This window comes from Lemur catta, chromosome 9, assembly GCF_020740605.2.
Source record: "Lemur catta isolate mLemCat1 chromosome 9, mLemCat1.pri, whole genome shotgun sequence".
Lineage (NCBI taxonomy): Eukaryota > Metazoa > Chordata > Mammalia > Primates > Lemuridae > Lemur > Lemur catta.
The window spans coordinates 56744629-56767779 of NC_059136.1; the positions used below are offsets into that span (position 1 = coordinate 56744629).

At 41.6% G+C, this 23151-nt stretch overlaps 1 protein-coding gene across 3 annotated transcripts in view; it reads left to right on the forward strand.

Annotated features, from left to right (window-relative positions):
* The window catches only part of NCALD (neurocalcin delta), a 367660-nt gene that overhangs the window by 304282 nt on the left and 40227 nt on the right, over nucleotides 1-23151 (forward strand). The window contains exon 1 of one of the 3 annotated variants that reach the window (XM_045561928.1): nucleotides 13927-14005. The exons of the other annotated variants lie outside the window; for them this stretch is intronic. The gene's annotated coding sequence lies outside the window, so the exon portion shown is untranslated. Of the gene's footprint in view, nucleotides 1-13926; nucleotides 14006-23151 lie in introns of those variants that run through there. 3 annotated transcript variants of the gene reach the window in all.

Genomic DNA, 23151 nt, shown 5'->3' on the forward strand with positions numbered 1-23151 from the left:
TGTAATATAAAGTAGGATATTCCCAGTCTGTGCCTCAGGAGCTGCCTTGGCAACCACCACTGACACGCTAGGTTGTCCTAATAGGAAAATGAGGCCTGGGAATGCCAACAGTGTAAAGCAACTGGCATAAAGGGACACATTCTCAGCAGTAGTCAGGCTGGAGACAGCAGGAGAGAAATGCCTGCATGAAGGGGACACAGGCAGAGAGGCGAGGGTCTCTCCTTACTTGAAGTCCCAGCTGGATCTGAGCTGCTGGATCACTGGGGAGAAGCACCAGCCCAAACTGCCCCCACTGAGGGCCCCTGCTTAGAATCTTCCCAGGAGCCTGTAAGGAGAGATACAGTGTCTAAAAACAGGGCCCTCTGGCCACTGGAGTCAGAATCACAGTGGTGTGATTCCTGAGGCTGAATTCAGAACTAGGATCTGCCTCTATAAAATTTTTTAGGTGATTCCTAAATCACATCAATTAAACCTTCAGAGCCACCTGCACTTCCTAATCTTCTCACTCTATAGGGTTCTCTTGCTGCAGACAAAGCACCAGGACTTTCAGCCAAGCATGTGGCTGGTCAGCACATAACATGAGGAGACAGGTTCTGTGTCCTTGCATTGAACAAGTAATGCTAGAATATAGGCACTGCTTTAGACCTCAAAGGCAATTCTTGCCTGTAGGGACAGTAAGATATGAAGTCACAATCTGCACCCCAACCCAACATGATAGACCAGCTAGCATCTCTACAAGCTCCTATTGTGGATCTATGCCATTGGTTACAAAGACATCTGATGCCAGTAGGAAGTTGTCTGCCCAGATCACTACCCAAACTGGAAAACAACTCTGAGCAAGTTCCCTATTTGTGAGGAGCAACCTAAGGATGGGGCTCATTCAGAAAGCTCCCAACAGAACTGACACAGATTCCCCAAGTAGGGCTGGCCAAAAGATCAAGGCTGTCAAACTTGGATATCTGGGCACCCTAAATTGACAAGCATAAAGGGCAGAGGGCATGCCCTGTTCATCTTTGCCTTCCTTAGAAAGCCTAGAGTAGCACCGAGCTGCATGCAAGGAATCAGTGCAGAATGGTTCTTATTCAAACGAGACTGACCTAGGTGCTGGCCACTTGGGCCACAGGTGGCTTCCTCACATCCGTGGGATAAATGCCTCCACCCGACTCATCACCCATCCACTCCATCACCTGTGAGATGAGATGTGACCGGCAGGGGCTGAAAGTTGTGTCTTGTAACCTAAATATGTCTCTTTTTTTTTACAGCTCTTTCTAGCTTTGTGAAAGTAAACCTCACTTCAAATAACACACGAGTTACTGTAAAGATTTAAAAAATTAAATCACAGTTCCACACTGGTTAAGTCGATCATTTCAGAGTTACATCTTCATTTTGGATTGTTTTTTTCTCTCCTTAAGGATAGTAAGTTAATAAACTATGCACAAGGAAGGTTCCTATTTCAAGAAAGTTTTCTAAAGTGGAAGAATACTTTGTTCGGTTATTACTTTCATTGTAGGTCTCCACCTCCTTTAAGTGGGGGCACACCTGTTTCCAGGAAACCGTGGTCAACAAGACATGTTGACTTTGGTTTTGTTGAGGTGTGCCAAAGAAATTTCAAGATGTTGCGTACTTTTCTTTTGATTCATATTCCCCAGTTGCTACCCAGAGGAACGATACCAGCAAAAGTAGCAGCCATCACAGGCAATTAGTGTGTCCTATGCTGTATGATTCATTGCATTCCACTCTACCTCCCTACTTGTAATTATTGGAGATTTCTTGGCAATATTTAAGAGGCAAATGTCCAAATCCCCCTTACTCGTCATAGCAGCATTTTAACTTTGCGTAAGCAGTACCCCATGACCTTCTGAATCAGTCATTTCTCCTTACCTACCGTTGAGCTAAGTTCGTATGAATTCTTTGTCACTGGATGAGAAAACCAAATCCCGATAAAGAGGATTCTGGCCCAGGAGCACACGATAATCAGAGTCATGTCCGTTATTCTTAAACTTCTTCCTTCCTCTGAGTAAACACTTTTTTTTTTTTCTTTCGTCAGCCTAAAATTTCCAAAATTTAGGAAGTGTGTTTTCATTTATATAACTAGTCCTGTGTTTAGGGAAAGAGTATTCAGCTCTAGTCTCACATGAGAATCACCTAGAGAGCTGGAATAAAATGCCACCACTAGGGTCTCACTCGCAGGGATTCTAATCATTTGGTTCAGGGTGAGCCCTGGGTCATTTGAATTAAAAAAAATAAAAAAAGCTTCCTCTGTGATGCTCAGGTGCAGAGAGGGTGGAGAATGCTGTTCTAGGCAAAGTTCCAGAGCTGACCCAGCAGTCTCCTCCACAGGTTTCCACCCTCCTGCCACGAGAGCCGTGGCATATGGAGCCTTCTGGAGATGCACATTTAGGCTGGCTCACAGCACTGTGTTACCAGACAGAGAACGTTAGCACAGGGTGGCTTACAGTTTAGCTGTAGTAGAACTAGATTGCTCTGGCAGAGGAACAGGGAGGGAAGAACAAGCCCACCGTGTGGTGTGCTGACCAGACTGGTGAGGAAGGGGTGCCGTTGGGAATCCTAGCCTGCCCCAGATCACGACCACACAGGATGGCTATGCGCCCAGGCAGGGCTTCCTGAAGATGAGTCGGTAGATCTTGATATGGGAAGGAAAATCAGGGGAGACTTCTTGATTCAGAGCAGCGTGCATTTTGAAGTCAGACTGCCTAGCTTCACTGGCTTTATCACATAAGTTCTGTGACCTTGGACGAGTTACTACCTCTCAAATGAATAGTTTCCTAAGTCAGAAAACAGAGATAAAAGCTGCACCCAACCTCGTAACTTTTTGGGACAATGAAATGAGATAATATATGATATGATATAATAGAGCCCAGCCCACCCCTTTCCAGAGTCACTGAATCACCATTAATTAATGGTGATTAAATTAATTGATGAATTAAACAAATTAATGGTGATTAATTAATGGTGATTAAAGTGGAGGTAGACCATTAATTACCCTCTCCTTCAAGGTACCTAATTCTCACAAGGGAGTATAAGGTTAAATTTAAGCTGGTGAGCCATGGATTGATTCAGAAGCAAGAGATTTCATGGAAAACACCTTGCAAGGGAGCCCCTTGGCCTCAGAATTGCAGGGTAGAGCTGTGGGGCCCAGGGTCGCTATGTCCTCTGATCGAAGAATGAGAACAGGTACCAGAAGGCTAAACGGGATTGTGAACAGACTTGGGTCAGAGAACACAGAGAGCCAACAATGCCAGAAGCTATGGAGCCAAGTCCCAAGAAAATCCATGACCCAGAAACCAGCGAAGGTGCCCACAGCCGGGGGAAGTGGGTTCAGGAAGAACACACTAGAGAACAAGTGGGGTTTCCTTGTTTTCTGCCTCCTCTGAGAGTTGCTTAAGCCAGGGAGGTCCCTGAAGTGAGAATCTCAGCAGGCATTCTCGTAAGTGTGTGTGCTGCTAGGAAAATGTGATTTCTAAATCCGAGTCCTCTGACTCTGACCTGTCAGCATTTCCCAGAGTGGGTTCCACAGAAGACTGGTCCTAGGAGCTGTTTCATGGTAAACATATTTGCTGGATGAGTAAAATTTAGCATGTGTCTTGACTGGAGGACTTTTCAGTGCTTTTAATTTCCTTGTAAATCTCTTAAGAGGAAGATAAAGTAAGATGTGTTTCCCAAATTAATTTGACCGTGGAACTTTCTTCTTGGGATTAGAATCCCCAATTCCTACGGCTTTTGCCATCTCAACTTGGAGCCTCTTTATTTAGGCCCTTCGTCCATTCTCAGGGGTATGTGGAAACTCTGTGGGATGTGGCCTCATTCCCACGTCCCTACCCTTCAGGCAGAGGCATGAGATGAAGCTGTAAACCACCTGGTGGTAAGGCCCGTGCCTGCCTTGTTCATATTCTCTCTGACATACATTTCAACTCACATGGTGCCTATTTGTAGAATAATTATTCATTGAATGAATGGGATAACCTAGTTCATGCCAAACTCCAATTGCTGCCAGAGATAGCACCTTGGGTATATCCAGGGTTAAGTACTCAATTGACCCACACTTGTTGGGGAGAATGTTTGCTGTGGCTATTTGGTATGAAAGTAAGAATCAAGTGGCATGAATTATCCTAACGTGGTGCCTTTCTTTTCTTACCTATCCAGACCTCATAATAACCTTGCCCATCTCACTTCAAAATAGTCATGGAAATAGTTTGCCAAAATTAAAATCTTCTCAAATATAAAATATACTCCTATAATTTGCCTAGGAATTAGATCTGTTGATGTTCTGCTAGGCCCTTTAGTACCTAGCCTCAACAAAGGGCCTAGCAGAACATCTCAACATGTGTGGGAAACACATCTGACTACATCTCCCTCTTAGAGATTTACAAGCAAATTAAAAGCACTGAAAAGTCCTCCAATCAAGAAACATGCTAAGTTTCACTCATCCAGCAAATATGTTTACCAGTAAAGGCTGCCCCAAGTGTGTTTTATAACCACAGGCTTTACAATTTTATTAAATAAATGGAGACGAAAGATGGAACAAAAATGGGCTGTTTTCCTTGACTGTTTTATGGTGCAGATTGTTTATTTTAAGAAGTTTCCCAAATAAGTAAAGCTTTTCTTCTGTGCTTTGTGCTGCTGCATCCTAGGAATGATGTATTTTGTGGGAATTTTTGTCCACCCATCTCCACCCTGAACTTGCTGATCTAGAGGTACCATGATGCTAGAATTGTCCCTGCCAAAGCTTGGCAGAGGTTCAAGTCAGACACAGCCCTAACCAGGGCACTGCCTCGTGTTGGAGCCATATCTTGTTATTGCTTATGGGTTTCATCCAACAGCATCTACCCTACAGGAGTTCATGTTTTATTTTCATTTTTGGGAGGCAGCTAGGTAGAAAGAGAAGGAAGCAACTTTAATGGGCAGGAACTGAACTTAGATCCACAGCTGCAACAATGAGGAAAGAGAAAAAATTTAAACTGTCTGCATTGCGAGTTATGTTTGATTTTGGGGAGGTTAAATTTAAACCTTATTGTCATGCATAACAATGTATAAAAATACAATGACCATATTTTCTTAACCCTGAATCATAATCTAGTCTAAAGATACTATCTATTTTTTAAAAAATGTATTTATATAAACAGTCTTCCACCAGCATAACAATTAAACCACATTTAATTTGAGATTAAACAATCACTATATTAAAAACAAAATTATTTGACATCACAACTTCTGAGCAATCTGGACTGTGGCTGTCTCTGCCCTGTGCCTTGAGAGAGAAAGAGACTTGGAAGTCCGTGGTGCTTGCCAAGTGTGTCAAGAGTATTGCTTGTCCCAGATGACAGCTGGCACGCACAGACAAGCCACTTGCTTTAACTTTATTTTTTCCTGGTAAAGAAATAGAAACTACTTGCCAGCCTACTTCTTCTTTACAGGAAGCCAACAAGGAGTTTGTGTAGTGAATCTGTCGTTTTAAATCATTGATTCAGTGTAAATTGTTACCATCAGAGAGGAAGAAAGAGCCTATATACAAAGAGACCTTAGATAATGGGGAAAACTCCAGGAAAAAAATAATATTTATAATAATTTTGGCTGGTCATCATAGCATCACCTCTAGCTGAGATTTCCTTTTAAAGGGTTAGCCTAGTATGCCAGGTATATTCAGCTGTTTGGAGCTCTGGATTTTCAGACATGAATAATACAAGAGAACCAACGAATGTGCCTTTGGCTATTCCAAAGCAGTCTGGTATCTGTATGAAAACATTGGTTACTTTGGTGTCCAGTTGGAGAGCACAGGGACACACAGCAGGTTTTCTGAAAATCAAAGCTTTCTTCCTGAAATATATGGCCACAAAGGATGCGTTTCTGGGATCCGATGTTTCCTGGCTTACTCAAATAATAATGATGATGTTAGGATTCTTCCAGAGCTACAGAACTCTTACTTCCTTCATGCTCAATGCCAAGAACAGCAAAAGCCTCATCAATCTGTTAATGACTTTTGCTCCTGTTAGTCTGAGTTTTGTCCCTGGGCTTCTGGCTCTCCCATCAGCGTCTGTCTGCTGTCCTTCAGCGGGGCGCCCAGCCTTGTGCAGAGTCCTGGGAACACAAGTGGCTCAGGCTTTGTTAATTAGGTTATCTGATTCCCCCCACCCCTGGGCTAATTTTGTTTGAGATTTCACAGTGCTTCTAAATTTATATATGTAAACAAACAGGGACACACTTTTCTTCAAGTCATTTTATTAGAATCAAAATTAGGAAGAGTTTTTAACCTTCATACAACTGAGCAGATGAAAGATGCTGTTGTAGGTGGGTGTTGAAAATGTTCACAGGTATCTCAGCAAAAAAAAAAAAAAAAAAAAAAAAAGAGAGAGAGAGAGAGAATTTGCATTCGCGTTTAACCATGCCTGCCTGCTTTAGTTTTTAAGCTGTGGGTCAGTGAATGAATGTGCAGCAATTTGAGGATAGCATGCCTAGGTTATTTCCTAAGGGAAGGAATATGGTCTTCCACTGTTAGGTTTAGAAATAGCTAGAGTGTGTTTACTTAAAATCTCATAGGTAGTATATTATAATTCATTTTCTTTATGAAGTGGGAGAACCAGATCAATCAGTACATTACCAATGAGCTATTTGAAATACTAGGAAATAATATGGATTTAAATAAATTGGGCATAGGACTTCAGGTTTAATACTGGACACTGCTGTTACAGGACACTTGAGAAGTAGACATTGTATTAGTTTCCTATTGCTGCTACAACAAATAAGCACAAATTTAGTGGCCTAAAAACAACAAATTGATTATTTTATGGTTCTGGAGACCAGAAACCTAACGTGGGTCAGCAGGGGAGCCTTTTCCAGAATAACCTTCCCACCTCAAGATCCTCAAGATTCTTAACTTAATCAGATCCACAAAAATCCCTCTACCTTGTAAAGCGGCACATTCACAGGCTGCAGGGGTTAGGACATGGATGTCTTTGGGGGGGCCATTATTCTGTCTACCATATTTGTAGATATTGTAGATAAATTAATTTGCCATTTCTGATCAGTTTTCTGATTGGTCTTCCTACAAATCTGAAGGAGTTAATTACAGCTGGGATCCACTGGGGTGAACCATGAATGTGAACCTGCCATTCTGCAGCAAGACCTCCTGTGAGAATAAGGTCTGCTGGTGTTGTGAAATCTGCTCTGCCCAAGGGAAACTTCCAGTGGGCACCAAATTGATGTTTTCTCCTTTTCCACCAAAGTCTTGCAAACGTAACATGTAGCTTACTACACAGAATCAAAAGCTGATTGCAGTAGTGTTTGTAGGCAACAGGGCTCTAGATGAAACAGTTCAAATGCTGAATCTCCCTCTTACTAAGTGTGTAATGTACAAATTCCTTATTTTCATTATGTCTCAATTTCTATATCTGAAAAAGAGATAATTTCTAGAACTGCTGTGAGATTAGGAAAATAAATTATGCAAATTGCTTAGCACATACCTGGCATAGTTGTTGCCCAGTTGGTGGTGGTCATGGTAGGGGCTTACCACGGGCCTGCCTTTGCTCTAGCCCATAGAGAACAAACACCAGAAGTGAAGCGAGGCCACAAGCAGGGCAGAGAAAGCTGCGGCTCAGGCCAAAGCCATTCCCCAGTTAATAAATGAGGCTGGCCACCAGCATCATGCAAGGAAGGTGGAATTCTGCACTTAAACTGAACTTGCAGCATTTGCAGATGCAAAGTTTGAGAATGTAGTAATAAGCCCCATAATGGGAAGGCAAACCCAACCATGGAATGGTATGAACCATGACCTTCCCAGCATCATAGAAGAAGAGGGTTAAGGTCCAGAGGAGAGGGGGCCAGATCAGCTCAATCCATAGGCAATTCCCTTAACCTTGCTGGTTAGGGCTGACACCTTATCCATTGTAATATTTACAGCTATAAAATAATCATTAACTTGCTAACTTACTCCCAAGTTAATGGATAATACCATCTGATTGCATAGTGTGGTTTCAGCTTTATTCTCAATAGCCTAATTTATTATCATTCTAAGTCCTGATTTTAAAAACCTTCTCCAGATGTTGTTTTATATTTATATACATATATATATGAATTTAGTCCAAGTGGATTCTACGTACTAAAAGCACTAATGTTTATTGAATATTTACTCTATGCCATTGTTAAGTGCTGACTGTCTAAAATGTATTTTGCTGCTTATTCCTTGCAAATAATTCTATTATGCTTCTAATAGTTCTATTATTATCTTGAGGTTACAGATGTCCAAACTGAGACTGTGGCCGACTGAGTAACTGGCCCCACCTACAGAGCTTGTAAGTGGTAGAGGCAAGAGGCCAGGCCAGGACTGCCTGTTGCTAAGCTCTGGATTCTGGTACCTAAAGGGAGAAATCCCAAGTGATAATAACATGATAACAGAACAACAACTATTACTAAAATGAAAAGATGTCCATATATGAAGAAAAATGAGTTACAGAATTATGTATAGATTATGATTTGGTTTTTGTAAATTAAATAGGAATGAGTGGGTATATATATATATGTGTGTGTGTGTGTATATATATATATCTTTTTTTTTTTAAACTTCTTTGGAAACTGATGAAGGTTATGGTCCCTTTTCCTTAGAAATGTATATGTATACATGCAGACAAAAATTCACACACAACTTAAAAGTTCAGGGTAGAGATCTCTGATATGTATGTATCACATATAATGAAATATCTGGACGGATATACACCAGACTGTTAATCATGTTCTTTAAGGCTGCAGTCCGCATGTGGTCTGTGGCCTGTCAGGAACCAGGCTGCACAGCAGGAGGTGAGCAGCAGGCAAGCGAGTGTAGCTTCATCTGTATTTACAGCCCCTCCCCATCGCTCACATCAGTGCCTAAGCTCCGCCTCCTGTCAGGTCAGACATTAGATTCTGCCTTATGGTGAGTTGTAAAATTATTTCATTATATGTTACAATGTAATAATAATAGAAATAAAGTGCACAATAAATGTAATGTGCTCGAATCATCCTGAAACCATCTCTCCCCTACCCCTGCCAAATCCATGGAAAAATTGCCTTCTGTGAGACTGGTCCCTGGTGACAATAAGGTTGGGGACCACTGCTTTAAGGGATAAGATTGTAAGATATTTTTCATATAATCCTTTAAGTTAACTTTTCCTATATGTTAAGAATAACAGAAAATAAGATGTTGGGGAGGGTCATAAAGAGCATTTTTGACAACATCATCAGTAGTCCCCACTGTGAACGAGCTGTGTGCATGAGGCTTTCAGTGGAGTTCTTTACATGAGAAACAAGGGACGTTTCTGGCTAATCCTGTGTGCTCTGTAGAACTGGACCATAAATGAGGTTAATGCTGCATTGCAGAGGAAAGGAGCAGAAGTATATTGCAGCAGAGATCTGTACGCTAAGCAAATTATCCTTGGGCTATTGTTTGAAATGACCTCTTAATCTTCATTTCAACTCAGTCTGGCACTAATTGAAATAGCTGTTTCCAGGGCACCCTGGTGCTAAACAAGGGAGTTTCCTCATGCTCACGACTTGCTCACTGTTGCCGTCCCTGCCAGTTGATGCGTCACAATCATCATCTCACATAGTAACGCTGGGTTTTGAAGACACTTTCTCTCGTTATTTCTACTTCCTCCTCCACATATACACCCCACTCTTCTTCAGTGCAGGGGTCCCATAAGCTGGATAATCGAATCTTATGCTGAGCATGAACAAAGATTCCAGGAGCACCTTACTTTTCAACAAGAAAAAAATTTTAATCATGCATGTTTTTTTTAAAGGAATCTGTAACATTGCCCCCCTCACTGTAATGGAGCAACTGCAGGAGCAGCAAATATTTATGAAGCTCCTTAAATCCACACCAGTCTGCTGGGTAAGAAAGAGCAGGATTTCTTTCCACTCCCCTGCTCAACCTGAAAATAGAATTTGCATGCTATTCTTTGTTCCCCACCTTGGATGTGATGTAAGTTTCAACTTGCATGCAGTATGGTGTATAGAAGTCTATGTTAGGATATATGTATTATGCATCTCGTTCCTAAAGGTTGGACCACAGAAAAATACAAATCTCTTTGCATACTGCTCTCTGTGATTAGGAGCTTTCTACATACTGATGAGAATCCTGATGGTTCATGTTTACCTGGTGTAGGAGGCAGGCTCTGTGATTAGCAGACTCTAACATGGGAGGCAATATACTGTAGTCGTCGAATCCCAGTGTTCAGGTTAGAACAACCTGGGTTTAAATCCTGACACAGCCGCTTACTGACTATGGTTTTGTAAAGTTTCTCACTTTCTTTTAGCATCTGTTTGCTTGCACGAAAGATAGAGGTATTAATATCTACATTGCAAAACAATTAGGAGGCTTAAATTGGGTGTCACATGCAAAGCACCTTCCACCAGCCGTGAAGTGCTCCATAAATGGAAGCTAATTACATTATTTACATGCTGTTAGTGCTCCCATTAAAAAAAAAACAAAAACTTTCTCTTGACCCTTCTTTCCCTGCCATCAACTGTCATGTTTTCCTGCACCTCTTTCAAGCAAAGCTCTTTCAAAGAGGCCCATGCTATTTACCTCTGACTTCCCTCCTCACATTCATTCCTAAATCCACTCTGATGGGGCTTTGGCCTCACTTCTCCAATGATACTTTTCTTGTCAATATCACCAGTGGCCACTATACTGCTAAATGTGATGCGTTTACCAGTACCAGTGACCCATCAGCAGCATTTGGTAGAGGAGGTCCCCTGCCATTGGTTGGCAACTTCATCCTTCCAGTCCCAGCTCAAGCCAAAAACCTTGGAGTCATCCTTGATTTCTCTCTTCCTTTCACATCTCGCATAAAACCTGTCAAAAAATTCTGTTTACCTTCAAAACATATCCAGACTTCAATGGTAGCTTGCCATTTCCATTGCTAATACAGATTAACTGTTTCTACCCTAATGGAGCCATAATCTTTGTTCAAGGAGATCTATTGGGAACACCATATTTAAAATTGTTGCCACCAGTATTCCTCATCTCCTTTGCTCTGATTTTATCCATAGTACTTATTACTTTTTAATATACTATACAATTTTCTCACTTATTCTAATTGTCATTTTTCTGTTTGCCTCAGGTAGAATGCCTAGACCAGTGCCTGATACGTAGCATACATGGAATAAATATCTGTTGGATGAATTGCCATTTCAGGGATAAAGAAACTGGGGCTTAAAGTAATTCAGTAATTTGCCAAGGTCGCGCAGGAAGTAATAAAGCTACTCTAAAACAGTACTTAACAGACTCATAGGCAAGAAGTGCTGACGTTGGGTGTTCCACATTACTATTGTTAGGCATCTATTTTCCATTTTTTATGAAAAGTAGACCTTGTCTAGAGCAGTGTCTGTAGACCGGTGGTAATTTACATGACCATGTCTGACCACAGGCTAAGGTTTATTCTGTTACTCTTAGCTCTATGCCTTTCAGTCATCTGATAAAATCCCCTTGTTTTGAAATATTTCCACCTTTCAGAAACTAATAGATTAATGTTAAGTTCCTCTTGCCTTTTTTAAAAGCTCTCAAGAAGCCAAGCCAGGCATCCCTTTGGAGCTTTCCTTCTAAGTTAATCCTTTTATCTTTTTATGATACTTATAATAGTATTAAATTATCTCGCCAGAGCAAAATGGATTTTTTTATTACATATATCTTTGTATTACAGTCCACACCTATGGACTGATGCCTTAGTCTGTGCGGGCACTGGGATGGTTGGGGAGGTAAACAGGCATCCAGAACCTCCTGGTCTACTTGAGGAAATGCATATGTAATAGTTGGGATATTGACTCAGCTGACTTAACAGAGACTAAATAACAGTGGCTTACACAAGACCAATGGTTTTCTCTTGAGCTCTCTTGTCCCAGCTGGTGAGCAATTAAGGGAGAGGAATTTGTGCTCCCAAGGTCATTGGGGCCCAACTCCTTCCATGTTTTTGCTCCACCATCCCCTACTGTGTTGGTCTCATCAGATGGCGGAATCTGGCCTGTATTCCCACATATTCATTCCGGGACCTAGGATAGGGGGAAGAGGAAAAGTGAGCAAGTGGCTTCCTTCTGAAGATATGACCCAGACATTGTACATCTTCCTTCTACTCACGTCCGGTTGGCTGGAACTCAGTCCCATGGTCGCAACCTGAGAGATGCATAGTCTGTAGGGCAGCAGCACACGCGCAGCTCAGGGGAGTCTGTTACTAAAAGGAAGACAGAAGAGTGACCATTGGGGAACAAATAAGTCCTTGCTTGGCCATATCTGCAAATATCTCTGTCACTTGCAACTAAGTAATAACATCTTAAAGGGCAGGCTGCATTTTACACTCTCAGCACCTTGAACATTTTAAGCTGTCAATAAATATTTTTCGATTAGGGGATTTGGTTAATGTACTTTCATCTAAGAGATTTCACGGAGAGTTTTTATTATAATGCCCAAAACAAACACTATTTAATCTTAGGGTAAATACTGCAGGAAAATAAATGTGACAGGGCAACACAGTCACAGATAGGTTCTCCATACACCTACACACCCCTCCATTCTAAGCCGGAGATGCCGCCTGTAGTAAAGCAGATGAAAAAGACAGACTCTGACTAAATGGATCCGTGTTCCAGCTGATCAGCTGCCGCATTAATGCACCCAAAGATTAAGCCTCTGCTCCAGCAAATTTGCTGACCTGATTTTGAGAACTAAAAGACAGAGCTAAGTGTGGTTTCATGGTATGCCACATTCCTTTCTTAATTCATCATGCTTCATGGGAACCAGGATCTCAGACTTCCCCTCCCCCAGGTAGCAGTTAAGCTGGTAGAATTGTTCTCTCCAGTCCATAAGGAAATGAAAACGGATCCTGCTGGAGGAAGTAAATAGAGCAGCAGTAAAGCATCCCTCCCCTTTGAATCTGAACATCTGTTCAAACTTTTCACGGCTCCCAGGAGGAAGGGGACAGAACACAGGGCTTCAAACTAAAAAGGGAAAACTTCATCCATTTGCACCCTGCTAACTTGAAATTTATGATGATTGACCTGACCTGGCCCTTGGTTTATCTCCATGAAGCCTTTGAAGAAGGGCCAAGCTGGGTTAATAAATATGATAAACAAGAGTAGAAAGGGTGATGTTTATCATATTCATGAGAGCAAACCTTTGCAGGACTTCATGAAAAAGTTGAATTTAAATGACTACTACTTATGCCAAGTGAGATATAGCTTCAGTAACATAGGGCCACCCCCCCAATTTGAAAACTTATGTTTCATGTAAAGTTGAGTTACTCTGTGGCTTGAAAGAAATGCTATGCTTTGTGGTTCTGGAATTTCACTAACGTACACTGGCCTTTCTTGCTAATCTGAGTTAACAAGAAGTTAGCTGCATCTGTTTGAGACAGCCAGGCGCTCTCCTGGAACCTCAGCCACCCCTAATCCAGATGTCAGTTTACATTTACTTTAGGATGAATGGAGATCCCTTCCCTCTCATGTTGTCATCTCTCCTTCCCAGAATATTTAGCAGTGTGGCCTTTGGCCAATCCTTTTCTTCTTCCTAGTGTGGCAGGCTCTGAGTGGGGGCTGCTCAGCTGGGCCCCCAGCTGGCTCTTGTTTCCAGCTGCATCAGAGCCCACTGGCCCGAAGGCAAAGCTGCAGAGTGATAAGTGTTGTAAAAATAAAGCCCGTTGCTAGCCAAGCCAGCCAAGCGGCGTGGGAGGAGTGGAAAATTCAGGCTATGTGTTCTTGGCGTGACAAATCGTCAATATCAGGAGTGCTCTGCTGGGAGAAATGGATGAGATGTTCTCTAACCAGGCCTAATCTGTGTATTTTCAGTCAGGAGCCCTTGGAGAATCATGTCAGAACAAGGCTGATGGGACTGGAGCCATAACCTCAGGTCAGCTCGTTTACTGGCCACCATCTTGACTTGACCAACCCCTTGGGGTCTGGAGTGGCCTTGGGAACCTCAGGGTCAGAGTGCAGGACTGGCTGCCCTTGATTGAACTACCGAGGGAGAGTAAGTGCTGGGTATTGTTTAATCAGGGATCGGGCCAATCTCTCCCCCACACCCCACCTGCCGTGTGCCCTACTGATGATATATTTTCATCCACACTGTGAGCAACAGGTATTATTATTCACATCAAACTTTGGGGGAAGCTGTACATTTTGATGTTTTTCATGCAAAGAATGTAACAGTAGCTTCTGAAAATTCAGTATGGTCACTTAATTGGTAATTGGTAATTTTGTCTGGTCTTCTTTGGAGATGGATGTCTAGCTACATGACTCCCTGCTCCTTGCCCTCCAGAACTCTTTGTTGTATGGCTGAACTGAAATAAGAATAGGGATAAAATCATTGCTCTGCCAGCCCTGAGAGCAGACAGGTCCCTGGGACACCTTCAAGACCTACCTTGAATTCAGATGAGAGCTCCTTCCAGAAAAAATGTGGTCTGTTTTCTTATTTTACTGCTTAAAATTGGCCCCGTCCATGTATCAGGATATTAAAGCCAAGTCCCTGCCTCCTTCCTCCTCTTCCTCATCTCCCTCTTCCTCCCTCCCTCCTTTCCCCTTCTCCCTCCCTCGGTTTCTTTGTCTTGAAAGACACAACAACCTTTGTGGCATGTTGCCTAGGCCTAGGAGAGAGAATCTTTGTAAAAATTTCTTTTAGCCATTGGCTGGGAATCACTGTATAAATCAGCAGGACACTTTGTTGTAAAACTTTCTTATTATCAACGTTCACTACTGTTTCATTTTATGAATGCTTCTTTGTCTTCCAAAAAGCATTTCGGCTTAAGCAATGCTGTTATTGAAAATGTGGGAGGTTTCTCTGCTGGTACGCTTGGCTGGTTGAATTGTAGATGGTTGCCACAAACATTACAATGCCAGGTTCCTATAAATGAGTTAAGAATATAATTTATGAAGTGGCTTGCAGATAGAAGTGGAAAATTAGCTTCCTTATTATCCAATTGAGCCACTGGATTTGTACTTTCTGGTGAAAGAGCTTTCAGATCTACATGTGGCTCAACTCTCCATTTTAGGTAGAGACTGAGATCTTTCCTGTTATTGGATGTATAGATTCAACTTAAATTATCCAAAAAAAAGTTGTTTTATACATTCTGTGTGCCAGCACTATGCTGGACACTAAAGATGCACAGATATATAAAAACCGGGCTTGCTGTTGAAGTGTTGGTGATCCCGCAAGGGAACTCTCATCTGTGAACAGCCACTGTCTTGCAATTCAGCGAGCACTGTAGTAGAGGTGTGAGTGATACCAGAGGCACATGCCTAGAGTCAGAGACACATGGGGGCAGGACGGATGCGGTGCACATGGTGGGTAAGAGCACCTGGTCTTTGATGGCAAACATATGGGGTTAAATAAAGAGTTCTGGAGGGCAAAGATCTGCCATCTTTAACTGGGTGAACAAGTTATGGAGTGAATTAATACGTAACTTTCATTGTTATGGGGATTCGGAGAACTACTAAAATGTCATTTAAAGTGCTCAAGACAGTGTTTGACAGCCAACACATGCTCAATCAATGGCAACTTGTCAATGGAAAGCAAGAAATCATTTCAGGCTTTGTTTGGTAGGAATCTGGCAGAGTAGCGGTAGTAGGGCTGAGACATCCCCAGGACACAGCATGTGGAGGGGAGAGCTCAGGACCTGCTCGAGAAGACCAGGAGTGAGTGGGGAGAGCATCAAGGCAGGTTGGGGCCAGACTGTGAAGCCATTTGTACTGTTAGACTAAGGACCAGGCTTGACATTGAGTACAGTGGGGAGGGATTGGTGTTTGCGAGCAAGGAAGTGGCATAGAGAGATGTGTTTTAAAAATTAGCCTCTCTGATGGCTGTGTGGGGAAACTAGTTAGGACATGACTGCACCAGTGCAAGCAAGAAATTATGTTTGTCAAAGGCCTGCTGTTTGTTGGGCACTTTGCTAGGTATAGAGATGGAGAAAAGGGAAACACCACAATAATTTTTTTCTGAGATAAAATTCATAAAAACCAGTGACCCTCTAGAGATGGGGTGATGGAAAAGGACCAGTGAAAAATCATTTCACGGAAAAATGAGATTTTTTGGAATATTGGAATCCAAAATACTTCATCAGACATGGGGAGGAAAGAAAGCCAGCCAGTTTTCTTCTTGCCCTTCTCTTCCCCTTCCTTCTTATTCTTTGGGAAAAGAAGTCGCAGGAGCTAGTGACAGCCAGCCCTCTCTGAGTAGTTGCTCCAGCAACCCTCTGGGGTCAGGACGCACCCTGATTAACTTCCAGAGAGATCATGAAAATAGAGTGAACAGGGGGAAAGGAACACATAGCTTCACCCAGTATTCTCATAACTTCCCATGGCACCTTGAGTATTCAACTAAAGGGAGAGTAGCACTTGGCTTTGGAAAGTTGTTTTCCTGTTGAAATGGAAATGTAATGAGAGGTGATATTGAATAATGGAAAATGTGGGGTTATTTGATGAGAGGTTGAGGACAGGATCTGGAGGGCATTGTAGGTAAACAGTGGGAGGGAATGGGGATGTGTAACTGTTGACATGGAGCTGAGGAGGAAATGAGGAGAGGAAAAAAGGATTCCAGCATGAAGTGGTTTTTGCTTATTGGAAAGGTGTTGTTCATGAAGAATAATAAAATTGTAAAGAGAAGACAGAGACATAAGAGACTAAGCAGGGAGCCACTATTGTCTTTGACTGTGTTAATCCTTCCAGAAGTTACCAGCAACACCCTTATTGGAATGATGGCCATGGATACCGTGGCATAATTCATTGTGTGGGGTGAATATGAGTCAGTCAGTACTTTACATGTTGCATAGTAGAGATTCTAAGAAAACAAATTTAATCATAAAACAGGACATACCATGCACACTGAGCCAAATGCTTACCAGGAAAAGCTCATCCAGCCAGATTCCCTTGTCAGATGCATATGCAACTGTTGAGAACTACTCACAAATCTGGGTGCAGGTGAAGTTGCATCCCGCTTGTTTTTAGTTAATTCTTCAGAAATCCCATATACCCTGTTAGCAACAAGCCAGTATCTCTGCCTTATTCTTTTTCCTCCTCTTAAATGTGCAGAAATCTCCAGGGCTTGCTTAGTTCATAGAAGGCCCCTGACTTCCACATGCCTAGTGGAGATTGCTGCTGTCTCATTGGTCTGTCCTGCACTTGTTTCTCACCACCACACAGTGGCGCTGTTGAACACAGGCTGGGTACAGTCTGATAGTCATTGCCTGTCCATCTCTACAGGGAATCCTAGCTGGTCCTGCTGACCATTCAGGCTAAGGGAATGTCCCAACCAAGAAGGTTCCCCTATCCAGCAACTTCTCAGGACTCAGGGCAACCCCAGTTGAGCTGAGTCAAGTCCTCTTAATGATGTACCACCTCATGGAATCTTTTCCCCAAGGTCCTTCACCCAGTGAACCAGCTTTTCTATTAAATCCTCAAAATAAAGGATTTTGAAATACTTATCTCTATAGACAATGGAACCACTAGCTATCCATTTATACTCATTAATGACACCACTTCTGATCTGATATTTTGCCATTTGTCTCAGAGGGACAAATTTAATCTCTGGTAGGTCCCCACTGATGATACTTCAGTACACATAGTGTGGTTAGGAATTGTTTTGCTTCTTATTCTCCCCACATCAGTCATGATTCCAGAACTCAAAGCAGTGAAAGCTGAGCTCACAGTGGTGTTTGACCTGTTGGGAATCCCTTGTTGTCACCACTCTGTTTCCACGGGTAACAGACGCTGGTTTACCGTGTGTCTCCACTTTCCCAATACAGACATGTTCACACAGGACATAGAAGCCGCAGGTAAATGGTTGGCCACAAAAGTTTGCTTTTTCCTAGTTTTCTGTTTACAAAGGGGTGTTGATCTTTAGTTGAAAAGGATTTTAGCCAAGAACAGCAGCGAGACCATAGGAGCAATGTTACAATGTATTTCCCTGTTTTTTTCAAAACCTATTTCCCTATTTCTCCTGGCAAGCCTTAGGATGTGAGATGCAGGCTTGAAACAGGCTGCTAGAATGGAAACCAGTGATGGAAGGACAAGGGATTTTGAGAGACAGGAGAAAGTGAATATGGAGGAAAGAGGTGGAGCGGTGTCATATGCATGAAAGCTCTCTGTGTTCCAGCTTTGGGCATGAACCCTGATGGCTGTTGGCTCCCATCTTTAGCCAAAGACAGCTGTGCTGGGCATGGTTGACAGAGCATAGCCGAACAGGCCAAACTGAACCCTTGTTTACCATGATTAAGGTGACTATATTATTTACTGTCCAAACAGGAACACTTTTGAGAATAAAAAGGAGCACTGTTAATAATAAAGTCAGGACAACAGGTATAAACCTAGACTGTTGAGGGCAAACTAGGAGTTAGAGTCATCTGTATTTTGAAGGTACTTTATTTAAAAAATGAGCTTCTTAACTGTGAACAGTGTGTTATTCTGATTGTTGTGGCAGCTACAAAAAAATAAATAAAACTCTGCCACCTCAAGGAATTGACAATCTAGTCATAGAGATGAGACTCATATACAAAGAGATTGCCAGTTGTCATTGAAGGTGGTATCTAACCAAGTGCCAAATACATGGCAGTCACAGGATGTGGTGTGAAGGGTAATGGCCTTGGAGTTAGAAGACTTGTGTCAAGTCCTGGATCGGTCTTTAACTGGGTGACTTGTATAAGGTGCTTAATCTCTTTGAACATTCATTTATTTTTTAATTCATGTATTAATAATTATTCATTTGTTTAATAAAATATGGACTTGCTCTGTGCCAGGGTATCTCGGTGGTAAAAAACAAAGTCTTTACGCGGAGGCACCTGGGTTCAAGCTGTAGCTCTGCCACCACCTTTGAGACCCTGAACTTACAGTTTAACCCTCCTGAGTTTCAATTTCCTCAGCGGTTACATGGTGCTAATACTTGATATAGTTTTAATGTTGGCATCCCCCAAAGTTCATATGTTGAAATCCTAACCCACAAAGTGATGGTAGGAGGTGAGGCCTTTGCGTGAATGGGATTAGTGACCTTATGAAGGAGGCCCCAGAGAGACCCTTGCCTCTTCCACCATGTGACGACACAGTGAGAAGGTGCCATCCATGGGCCAGAAAACAGGCTCTCATATCAGACACTGTATCTGCCAGCAACTTAATCTTGGACTTCCCAATCTCCAGAACTGTGAGACATAAATTTCTGCTATTTATAAGCTACCCACTTTATGGTATTTTGTTATAGTAGCACAAATGGACTAAGACAACATCCAACTTGTAGGGCTGTTGTAAGCTATTGTAAATGAGAAAATAAGATGAATTTTGCCTATGAAACATCCAACAGTTTCTGACATATAAAAAAATATATATATGACTATAATTATTATGGCTATAATTATGATTTCAGTTTCTGCCTAAACACCTCCCAGGGCTCTTAGGAAGATCCTATGAGGACATTAGGTGAAAGTGCTTCACATGCTATGACATGCTCCACAAAGGAAAGACCTTATGGGTATTACCAGTGGTTGGGACATTGTCTAGATCCTTCCCTTTTCCTATCTGCTGGGATGTTGTCAACTGCAAATAAGAGATAACTCAAAATATCTTAAATAATACATACATACATTATCTCACAGAACAAGGAGTACAGAGGTGAAGTATTTCCAGGATTGGTTAATTCCATGGCTTAATGATGTCATCAAGAGTCCATATTTCTACCCTGCTAATCTCAGATGTTGGTTGCCTCACCTCTGAATGACACACTGGCTGCAGCAGTTCCGGGCATTACATCTTTGCCACACTACATACTAGTGGCAGAAAGAGACTATCTCTTCCTTGTGCCTTTTCTTAACATCTAAGAAACCCTTCTCAGAACCCCACTCCCACGCTTGTAGACTTACTTGTAAGTCTCATTGGCCAAAATCGGATACCAAGTCCCTTCCTAAGCCAGTCACTGGTAAGGTAAAGTCCCTGTAACTGCCTTATGCTAACCCAGATCCACCCTCCTGGGGCTGAGGATTCTTTCATCTTCCTTAAAGACATGGTACTGCAGAGGTGTAAAACACTTGAACAAAACCAAGTTTCTGTTAATAGGGAAGTGAAAAGAAAAGGTTGTAGATAACCACCAGCAGTGTCTTATATACTATCTCTCCAATCCCAGCCACTATGTTCTACTAGTTCTACTTCCAAAATATTTCTTAAATCCACCCTGGTCTTTGTTCAGGTTCTCAACATCTCCTACCTAGACTCTTGATTCCTTCTCTCTATCCTTGTCCTGCCCATTTGATGTTCCCTTTGGCTACCACTCCGCTATTTATACAGTGCAAGTCTGATTATACCCTTTCCTATCTTAAAGACTCTTAAGACTCAATTGCAACCAACCAACACTTTGAAGATGCCCCAGATGTTTTCTTTATGTCTCTTATAACTCTGATGAGTGACAGTCATGCGTTTGAATTATTTGTGTGTCTTCTGTGCCTCCCACTGTCTTTGTCCAATATGGTAGCATTGACCACATGTGGCTATTGAGCACCTGAAATGTAGCTATCCCAAATTGGGATGAGTTGGAAATATAAAATATACTTTGAATCTGAAAGATTGAGAACAATAACAAAAAAAAAAAGGATTGTGAAATATTTCATTAATGATTTTTTAAAATTGTTACATATTGAAATGATGATGTTTTGGATACATGTTGGTTAAATAAAATATATTACAAAAATCAGTTCACCTATTTCTATTTAATTTTTAATGTGGTGACTAGAATATTTCAAATTACACACATTGTCACATTTGTAGCTCGAATCATATCTCTATGAACTAGATTGGTAGCTCCTGCAGAGGGGAGGCTGAATCTTATTGATCACATCTGCTTTTCTTCACCACCTCAGGGTCCGTAAGAGCTGGAATCTAGTCAAAACGCCTTCCTTGGTTAAAATAAAGTATAAGAAAACTCAGTTTGGGGATGAAAGAGCACTTGATAATCTCACGTTATTTGACTCCTACTTCTGGCTTTCTGACACATGGGTTGTCTTTTCTGCGTTCTAACTTGTCTGAGCTTCTTTTAAAATTTGCCAGGCTGGGAAATCACTCTTTGCTGTGATTACTTCAGGGCACTAAATTGTTACAAATGAATCCAAATTGAAAAAATAGAGAAACTAGAATTCAAAAATCTTGATCAGGTTTGCTTTTCTCTATTAGTTCTTATTCTGCCTGCTTAGACATTCCTCAACAAATTACATTTTAGAGGTAGTGGTGTCTCCATGACTACAACCTCTAGAGTATTTTAGTTATTTTTACAGTTGTTATTAGGAATAAAGAAGCAGATATAAATTATGCTGTTTCTATTCAACTCCACTGAATTTAGCTGGTAGTTGCATTTTTTGTGTGGATGAAAGAATTATATATTTTTTATTGTTTGTTGTATTCTTAGGGATTATTTAGAAGACAAAGAAAATGAACATCTTCTAGAAAACATTTAGGAGATAATCTGTTTATGATGGCTCAATGAAAAGAGAAACTTTTTTATCTTTAATGAGCAGAAATGAAGGAATTAAGTTTTATATTTACAGTAGCAAAAAAAAAATGCCATTGTTTGGGGGAAATCATCTTTTTTCCAGAAATGTCTAGTGAACTTAAATTTCTAATGTGGAAATAAATACTATTCATGGTTATAAATCATGTGCTGAATAATACAACAGGATTATTTGGTTACTATCTGGTCAAAGGGCCCAGGCAGCCTTTGAAAGCTGAGTCTTGTCTGATCCTCCCACCTCTGGGGCATGCTGTCTCCCGAAGGAACAGCAACAATCAGGAGGTCCATTATTTTTTCAGTGGGACTGCTTTCATAAGTGCCCTTTGCCAGGTCTGGTGAAGGGCATTGTTTCCTTTCGCTTTGATCTTTTCTCAGTCACTAAGGAAAGTTCTGCCCTGGTGACATGTGGCTGCCGTGGCTGCCAGGAAGTTAGGATAGCATTCTGGGCCCTCCCCTACATGGAGCTGTTATCTCTAGACAGCTGGCTGGTTTGTTCATTTTTCTTTTCCCTCCCTCCCTCCCTCCCTCCCTCCTTTCCTTCCTTCCTTCCTTCCTTCCTTCCTTCCTTCCTTCCTTCCTTCCTTCCTTCCTTCCTTCCTTCCTTCCTTCCTTCCTCACTCCCTTCCTTTCTTTCTTTCTCTTTCCTTCCTTCCTTCCTTCCTTCCTTCCTTCCTTCCTTCCTTCCTTCCTTCTTTCCTTTCTTTCTCTCTCTCTCTCTCTGTCTCTCTCTCTCTCCCTCCCTCCCCCCCTTTCTTTTGTTCCTTCTTTTCTTGGTAAAATATACATAACATAAAATTCACCATTTTAACCATTCTTAGGTATATAATTTAGTGGCATTAAGTACATTCACAATGTTTTATAACCACCACCGTTGTCCGTTTCCAGAACTTTTTCATAATCCCAAACAGAAATTATTCTGGAGGAGATGAATAATTTCTCCCTGAGAAAGTTCACTGAAACATCAACTCACAATACGGTGGATTAATAAGAGAAAGAGATTACAAATTTATTTACCGTGCACACAGGGAGAATCACAGAATGATTACTCAATATTCCAATGGGGTCCAGAAGTTTATGTATACCCTCATTTTAGAGAGGAGGGGGAGATGAGGAATAGACTATAGGTAGTTCAGTTGAGTGGCAATACATTGTTATTAGGGAGGATGAATAGATACTTGGGAGAATGAATGGGTGGGGAGAAACAGATTGACTTGTAAATGATTCTCTTTGGAAATTAAATTAACCTGACAGACAGGTATTATCTTTAAAATGGCGTTGGCCATGTCTGATTGCATTCTTTATCTTCTTTCCTGGAATATATTAGGATAACAGGGAGGGGAAGGAAAGGTGATTGTTCTCTTGATGGGTCTATCCGGTTTTTATGAAGATAGAAGGAAAGCCCCTTCCAATGCCTGTTGATCTGTAAGGGCCTTTAATTCAAAGTACTCTGTATACCAAGGACTCATATTCGGGGTGAAATTCCCTGAGTTCCTTTACCATGTGCTAACTCCCCATTCATCCCTGTTTCCCCAGCCCCTGATGACCCTATTCTACTTTGTATTTCTAAGAATTTGCCCATTCTAGGTACCTCATGTAAGTGGAATCATGCAATATTTATCCTTCTGTGTCTGGCTTCTTCCATGTGG